General features: G+C 38.9%; 1 protein-coding gene across 1 annotated transcript in view; it reads left to right on the plus strand.

Annotated features, from left to right (window-relative positions):
- Nucleotides 1-262: 262 nt before the first annotated feature.
- RNF180 (ring finger protein 180) overlaps nt 263-9089 on the plus strand; it is a 287858-nt gene continuing 279031 nt past the window's right edge. Inside the window, exon 1 of the mRNA XM_029219003.1 lies at nt 263-467. The gene's annotated coding sequence lies outside the window, so the exon portion shown is untranslated. The remainder of the gene's footprint in view (nt 468-9089) is intronic.

Genomic DNA, 9089 nt, shown 5'->3' on the forward strand with positions numbered 1-9089 from the left:
TGGGCTCGAAGCTCTGAACTACAGGAGGGGCTGGGTGAGGCCACGAGAGAAGCAGGCAGTCGCAACTTCTTTTGCTCTGGTAAAAGGTTGACCAGAGAGCACAACTTTCCCTCGGTGCTGCCCGGCCCGGCGCAGCTGGCGCTGCTGGCAGGGCTGCTAAGGGTCGGGGCGGGGCGCCGCCCACGCGCGGCTCGGGCCGGAACCTGCTGAGGTGGGTGCGCAGAGCTGGAGGCGGCGGGGAGCGCCCGTGAGGCGAGACCGAGGCCGCGGGCTCCGGGCCGCCGGCGCAGCTCGAGCGCTTTCCGCGGGGTTTGGCTCCTGTCGCTTCCCGTCTCGCTGAACCTGCATCGCCGCCAACAGAGCCGCCGCCGCCGGAGCTGCCGCCGTGAGTCCTCAGAGCCGGGCTGCGGGCGGCCGGGCGCTCCGGGACGACGCGCGGAGAGGACGGCTCCGGGACGCGGTCGCAGGTGAGGGCCGACGGCTTGGAGCCCGGCGGGGTGCGGCCGCCCGAAGGTCTGGTCTCGGCCCGGCCCTGCCTGGCCGCGGCGGCTCGGGCCCCACGCTCGCGCAGGGAGGACGCGCAGAAGGCTGGGCTGGGCTGGCCCGGCCGCTTCCCGGCGCGGCCTCAGGTGACGCGGAGGCGGTTTAACTTTCGCACCTGAGGCTTGCGGGGCGGCGGCGGCGGCGGTGGCGGCTTCGGGGCGCGACCCGGAGGGAGGGTGGAATTACACGGGGTCTGGAAACGTGAGCCGGGCGGCGCCTGGGGCGTGCGGGGGCGTGCGGGGCGGCGGTGGGGCGCCGCGGGGCCGGTGTGGGCCGCCCTCCAGGTGGGAGTTGAGGCGCTGTGTCCGGTTTCATCTCAGAGCTTGTGGGGCGAGTCGGCACACACCCCCTCCCACGGCCCGTTCCCTTCCCACAGACCCACTTTCTTTTGTCTGGTCCATTTCGGTATCGGCGTTTCAGCTGCTTTTGTTGCAGCCTCGGGTCCGGAGTGTACAGACTTGTTGTCAGGCAGAGGTCATGGGTAAGCTCTGAAATGCAGCGGGGCGGAGGTGGGGAGAGGGTCCATAGGGTGGCGGGGATTTATTATTAGTGCCCTCATTAGCTCTAATGTGTATATCACCGAGTTCTTTTCGAGACAGTACTCAGTATTTTTGTAGCATCTAATAGTTTTAACACCTGGGAGAGCATTCATTAGTCAATTTCAAAGGAGCACTGTGTGGACAGGTTACTATTAAGTTACCCATTTTATAGACTAGACAGCTAAGGCACCCATGAGGAAAAGTGATTATTTCAAAAATAAGCAGGCAGCCCTTGTGGGAGCTGTGATTAGAGCTTATCTGACAGAGTTGTCCTCAGTCCGGTCACTCAACCTCAAACAAAATGTAGCGCTGAGTGCCCCTCTAATAGGCGTATTTTTACTTACTCATTAATTACTAAAACCTTTCTTTAAAAAAATAGAGTTGAGCCCTTTCATATTCCTGGACTAGTACCCCTAAAAGTGATACTTAAAAGACCAGAATCATTCCATTTGTTGAATAGGATCACTGGAATCGTAGTAAGGACTAAATTTGTTTGTCTTTTCATCTGTCAAACCATTAATCTCCCATATAAAAATGGGGCCACTGGGAGCCCCAGTATACCTAGTGATTATCATAGCAGAAACCCTAAATGTTTATTTAATGAATAAGTGGAATCGTGGTATGCCTGAGCAGCAAGTTTTCTTTTCTCATACAAAAGAATTAAACATTTAGAAGAATAATCATTTTAATAATTTCAATGAAAATTAACTTGTAATCATGTGCATATTATGTTGGGCTCTCTCTCCAGAGCCATCGACAATTTACCCATTTCCCTAGGGTTTGCTGTTAAATGATTTTGCCAATAGATCTTTTATTGCCGCATTTTTCTTCATTTGTTTCATTTATATATTTGGTCTTTCAAAGTGAAGATATTTTTTCTTCTAAAATTCAAGGAAAAGAGTCTTTAAAAAAAAAGCTTTTTTCCCTTGATAAAATAGACTTAATTAGGCTTTTATTAGTGTATCTGAGGATAGACACTAGCTTCTTTAATAAGTAACTCCTGTACATCAAGCAAGAATTCTTCCAGTCAAGTATGAATTAATAATCATTTTAATCCCTGTAATATTTTATGACACATCTACCTCATATAATGCCTTTTTATCAAACAGAATAAAGCTAAAAAATGTTCAGTTAAATTTTGCTAACTACATAGCACACATTTTAGGGCACAGTATGACTAGACTTAATTACTGACTCATGGAATAAACACAGTTCTCTTTCCCATGCACCATCTTCACTCAGCACTCTGGAAAAAAAAGAATGATAATCTGTCCTATCTCTCATAAAGGGATATTTGGAGAATTAATGAAGTAGTGTCTGGAAAATATTTTAAACCCCTTGGAAGAAAGCTGCTTTGTGACTTTGAAGTGTGACTATAGGGTCATGAAACACTACCCCTTCCCCCAAACTTGCTGTCAGTTATGTTTTTTTTAGAGTGGTCATTTCAGGTAGTTATTTTAGGAGGATAAATACTTGTTCCAAAAGTGCTGCTGCTATTCACAATTACTTTGAATATTTGAAAAATTTAGTTGATTTACAAGCAACATAAAAACATGATTTTAGAATCTCTTTTATAAGTACTTGTCTTTGGTTTATATTTTGTAATCAAAAACTATGTAACTCAGTTTGAACATCTCTTTTATTTGCTAAACTTGGCAGAATGATTTCTGCATGGTTGCAAAACTCAGCTCTACCTTCAAGATTTTACTGCTATTAAGGATATTTAAACAGTTACCACGAAGGCTATGTAGACAATTTTGAAAGTGTGTTTTAAAAATAGTTTTGGGACTTCCCTGGCAGTCCGGTGGTTAAGACTTCGCCTTCCAATGCAGGGGGTGCAGGTTCAATCCGTGGTCAGGGAGCTAAGATCCCACATGCCTTGGGGCCAAAAAACCAAAAAACATAAAACAGAAGCAATATTGTAACAAATTAAGTCTTTAAAAATGGTCCACATCAAAAGATCTTTTAAAAAATAGTTTTAATTAATGGCAAGATTATTAGAAGTAACCTTCCCAGAGTGACTACTCTGAAATGGGCACTGCTTACTTGTAGGTTTGTATACATTTGTAATACATATATGTATATCTATGTGTACATTTGCATATTGTTAAACATTTTGAAAGTAATAATTTGGATTGCAACCTATCAATTATTTATTCAAGTAGAATACATTAAGTAAACCACATATAATACTGGAACTGTATTAAGTTGTGGCTGTATTTCATATGAAAAATTGAACTTCACATACATGCAAGTGTAAATCTTTATAATAATTTAGAATCAAAATTTAGCTCCACATTATATGTTTTGAGTGTAATATAGCTAGGTCAAAATGGCCTCATCAAAATGCGAAATTGCTATTTTCAAAAAAATCATTAGCAAGTTGTGTGTTGGAGAGATTTTCTTGATCACACCAATTACTGGATATGTTCATTTTCTTCATTTCTGGATTGTTTGAAAATTTTGTATCTGTATTATACATATTATATATCATATAAGTGTCAGAAGTCTGTTATAACTCTATTAGCAGTTAAGGAGATATTGGCCTAGTCCTCTAAAGTCATCAAGCAGGAGTTTTATGATAAACATATGAAATCATTTCTGAGGGATCAGAAGTAGGGAATTTTCCATGCAGTCAATAGCTTGAGAACAGGGATAGTATTGTGGCTGCAAATATACCCCATTCCATTCCATTGAATAATAAATACATAATAAGGAGCATATGAAAAGAAGGGGTATTATCCTTTTGATATTCAAATGGAAAAAAGTTCCATTACTTAGCAGCCAAGTCTCTCTTTTTAAATGAGAGTAAATGGTAACTTTGAAAGAAATCACCTATTTTGATATGCAGATTACTGAAGTGACAAATAAATTACCAGCTGGCAAGCAGAAATTTTCCCCTAGCATGGCCCTTTCTAAGATGAGCAACTGTGATGGTAAACATTATCTTCTGGTTATATACAGGGGTTTGTCTCCCACGTATTAGTCCATGCCCATCTCATTCCATTGATGAATTGTACCTTGCCTCTGACCCTCACTCTAATCTCTGACCTTACTTCATCTTTAATTGCCACCTTTGGGTGGAAAGTAGTTGGTTCAGAAAGGAAGACAGCAGAGGGAAGGGATGAGAATATCTGTTTCATGTATAACATGAATTTTTTTCTCATTTTGGAAGGTTAATAGTTCATTTTTGAGGTCTCATCAGAATTCCCTGCATCAGAACAGCCCCAATAAGTAGGCAGTCCCCAATAAAATGGTGACATAAAGATGCCCACATTAAAATATCTTCTTTTGGCCCTAGTATAAAATAATGTGTACAAAAATAATATTATATTAACCAAAGCTAAGTATCTTTGGTACAGTAAACATTAACCACATAATTAACAAGGTGTTTTATTGCTTTTCTTGATTTTAGAAAATATTTGAGGAAATGACTTGAATGGTGAGCCTTTTACAAAATGTAGCTGAGGAAACTGGAGCTGTTGCATTTTTTTTTGTCTTGATAAATTTCTCTGTAGCAAGCAGAAATATTAGAGATTATTAATAATAGAACTGCCTTCAAGTTCTGTAATCTCTTTCCCTGATGTAACTGGTGGAAAAACCTTAGAAACAAGCAGTAGGTCATTAGCACAGATTTTAAAAGCAACTTCAAAACATCTTTCATAAAATTGCTGAGATAAGCATGAGGCATATTCTGATTGAGAATCTCCTGGCCTATTCATAAGCCTGGTGAAAAAAATTTTCCAACGAGCCAGAATTGAAATATGAACACCAATTTAGGCAGCATGGGATGAATAGTATAGATATGTGGGCCCATTGTATAATGAGTAAATTGGGGACTGTGTTAAAGTTTATTTAATAGAGTTAGAAATTAAAACTAAGGTATATTTTTCTAGCCATATTCTGCTTGAATTTTTGGTTTTATTCGTTCCCAGACCATTGGTCTCCTGGAAGATATATAAATTGTATAATTAATATTTGTATAGTTTCACCTGTCTGACTTAGAACTAGCTAAGGCTGTAGAGTCCTAAATAAAGCTTGCTCTACTCTAGTCTGACATTATACTTTTTGCTCACCCAACAACCATACCCTTTCCCAATTTAGTGTTTTGGCTTATATTATTTTCTTTGCTCAAGATGCCCATTCCTCTCCATTCTACTTGCTAATGCTATCTAAATTCTCTCTTACCCTTTAAGACCCAGACGGAATACTACTTTTTTCCCAGAAATCCTTCCCTAACTCCCTAGTTCTTGTTTTCAGTTTACCATATCTTTCTATTTGTTAATTACTCTCTGTTTTTGATAATTTCTTTTATTTTGGCCTTGAATTTGTTTTTTTTTAACTTATTTTTATTGCAGTATAGTTGATTTACAATGTTGTGTTAGTTTCTGCTATACAGCAAAGTGAATCAGTTACACATACATGTATATCCACTCCTTTTTAGATTCTTTTCCCATATAGGTTATTGTAGAGTATTGAGTAGAGTTCCCTGTGCTATACGGTAGGTTCTTATTATCTATTTTATGTATAGTAGTGTGTGTTTGTCAATCCCAATCTCTCAATTTATCCCTCCCCCCCTCCCCGGTAATCATAAGTTTGTTTCCTACATCTGTGACTCTATTTCTGTTTTGTAAATAAGTTCATTTGTACCATTTCTTTTAGATTCCACATGTAAGTGATATCATGTGATATCCATCTGACTTCACTCAGTATGACAATCTCTAGGTCCATCCATGTCACTGCAAATGGCATGATTTCGTTCTTTTTTTATGGCTGATATTCTATTGTATATATGTACCACATCTTCTTTACCATTCTTCCTTTGATGGACATTTAGGTTGCTTCCATGTCCTGGCTATTGTAAATAGTGCTATAGTGAACATTGGGGTATATGTATCTTTTCGAATTATGGTTTTCTCTGGATATATACCCAGGAGTAGGAATGAATTTGTTTTCCACCTAGTTTTTTCTCCCTCTAAGGCACAGGCCAAATATTCGATATATATTTTCTTGAATCATGTATAGCACCTATAACTCTGGATACTAGCTGGACATATTCAACTTGTAAGGTTAGATCTACAAAAGATGTATTACTTAAGAGAGTAGGGTAGAATATCTTCATGCTTCATAATTGTGTCAGTGTTCTGGTAGAAAATACATAGCAGGCTCAAAATGGAGTAGTTCAGAAGATTAATATTAAAAGTGTTCCTGGGTTAAAATAAACCAACAGTGGATGGTGAAGCATCTCAGGACTAACAATAGTGGGAACCATTATCATCCCTAGACCTGAAGGGGTGAGAGAATTGGATCATGACTGAAACCCAGAGAAGGTAGCTATGTGGGGAATGCTGCCTGACTAGACCTCCGGCCTTTCTGTGACTGGGAAGGATGGGGAAATAAACACCCCAGCTTCACTCTCTTCCAGCCCTCTGATTTCCTGGTGGTGCTTCCCACTGGCAAATCCAACTGGAAGGCAGAAGATTAGGGGGCCCTATTTTTGCAGGTCAAAAGTCAGCCTCCTGGGAAATAGAGCAAGGTAGGGTGGAAAGTACCTCTGGAGTGGGGGGCGAGGGAGGCAAAGAATATCCAGTGCTATAATCATATCATCTAGAGAGTGTTTTGATTACAGTTACGTAAGCCTGTTTGTGCTGTCGTTATTTCATAAAAGGCATACCTGTTTCTTTCTAGTCTAATTCAGTTACTAACATCCAAGAACACCTTATTTTATGATTGATGCATTTCATAAGAACCACTGTCCCTCTTTTGTGATGTTAGCTGGGGTGGTATCGTTACGCATGTCTTCTCAGTGATTTCATTTTTTCATATTTTGTGTTTTGCTTGTACAGTGCCCAGATGGGAGACACAGAACTTCTGCATAGTCATTGGGAAAACTGCCCCATCACCATTCTAACCCCATGATTTGTCTGAATTAGTCAGGATTGCTCATTTTTCTTTTTGTGCCATTTTCATAGATCAGTGGTTTTCAGTCTTGTTGTATGTGGTTCTCATTGCAGATACTCTGTTTCAAGCAGGTTTAAGATAAATCTTGAACATCTGTTCTTTTAAAAAGCTTTCAGATATTTCAGATGCACAAATGTGAGAAGCACTAGCACAGGTAATCATTTTGGTCATCGTTTCCCCCTCCGCCTTTAATGTACATGTAGCACTCCTCAGTAATTAAGGCTCAAATGGAAAGCTAATGCTGCTTTATGGACTCTTCAAAGCAAAAAAGATGTTTTAGATTTTTCACATTGAGAGGTGCTCATGATATAGGATGCAAAATATGTGGTTTCCATATTATTAAGGCAAATGAATTTAAATTTTTAAATATAGATATAAAACCTTTTAAATATACAGTATAGAGAGTAATGTAATGAACATTCATGTTTCCACCATGTAACCTTATATTAACATTTTATTTTTTTCTGACTTTTTTAAGAAAAAATACATTACACATAAAATTTAAGCCCCCCTTAGATCCCTTTGAAGAGGTTACCATTATCCAAACTTGGTATTTATCATTTCCATTCATGTTTTTATACTTTTGCTATATATACATGTATCAGTAAACAAACTAAAACATTGTTGCGCATGCTTTAATTTTTTGTAGCTATTACTATGCTGTGTGTTTTATTCTTTACCATGTATATTTCTGCAGCCTTTTTTTTCCTTGTTTAACATACCTTGGAATTTTTTCTACATACATGTAGCTTTAGTTTATCGACTTTCATTGCTATATAATATTCCATTGTATCAATGAGCACAAATTAATTTGTCAAATCTCCTATTGATGAAACGTTGGTTGTTTCTAATTTTTTGCTACCAAAAAATGTTGCAAAAGTGAACATTCTTTTATGATATAATATTTCCTTAAGTACATAAAAACCTAGAAGTAGAACTGCAGACCCACATATACACGTTCTGTCTTAGCAGATCTTGCCAAAATGCTTTCTGAAATGGTTGTGTCTAGTTCTACTTCCCCATAGTGGTTTATGAGATTTTTGTTGTTGCTTTGTATTATGTTTACACTTGGTCTTGTCAGACTTGTGATGGGCATGAAATGGTATCTTGTTTTAATTTTAATTTTCCTAATTTCTGGTGAAGTTGAGCACTTTTCATATGATTGTTGGCCATTTGGGTTTCCTCTTCTGGCAATAGTGATTTTATATTCTGTGTTAATTTTTCTGTTGGAGACTTATCTTTTTAAAAATTTGTATTGTAGAATCCATTGTAGATATTAATCATTTGCTTATATTTATAAGTTTCTTCTTCCTGTCTGTGGGTTGTCTCTTAATTTTGTTTGTATTTTCTTATACTGAAGTTTTAAAAGATACCAGTATTTAAAAATTTTCAGTATTTTGCTCTGTGTTTTGAAACAATTTTATGACTCAACATGTCATAACCTTGGTCTTTCTAAGGTTTGCAGCTCTCTTCCTTAACGTTCATAAATTCCTTCTAGATAGAGTATAAATAAATAAATGAAGAAATAAACATGCCACACAGTTTATCACTGGAATATACATAAAATTATTAATCCTTAACAATTTGTGTAAAAAAGTTTCCCAGTTCAAAAACAGCATCTAAATAGCAGCTTCCAATGTAGCTTTTTCTCATTTTTCTTAAAGCTCCTATGAAAATGTAGAATAAAATGGAAACTCACCGCAAAACTAAAAAGCAAAAAAACTCCTAAAACACTAAAGCTGGGGGGAAGTAACCTTAATTAAGAAGCAGATTGTCCTCGATTGAAGGGAATTTCTCTACATCAGCACCTGCAAATCCGTATCCCACCCTCACCTCTTGATATAGACTGCCTGATAAATTCAGGCAATTCACTTTCTGGGTTCCCAGCAAATTCCAAGAAGCCACTAGGCAGAATGTAAGGCATTTGTGGTGGGTGCTGCAGAGCATCTGGAGACCTGAGACACACAGAACCCTGGTAATAATACATAGCAGCATCATGGGTCACGCCAGTTCCTCTCCCAGAGAAACAGGCAATAAAAGATAGTG

The sequence above is a fragment of the Monodon monoceros genome, unplaced genomic scaffold, assembly GCF_005190385.1.
Source record: "Monodon monoceros isolate NGI ecotype Baffin Bay Population unplaced genomic scaffold, NGI_Narwhal_1 Super_Scaffold_12, whole genome shotgun sequence".
Taxonomy (NCBI): domain Eukaryota; kingdom Metazoa; phylum Chordata; class Mammalia; order Artiodactyla; family Monodontidae; genus Monodon; species Monodon monoceros.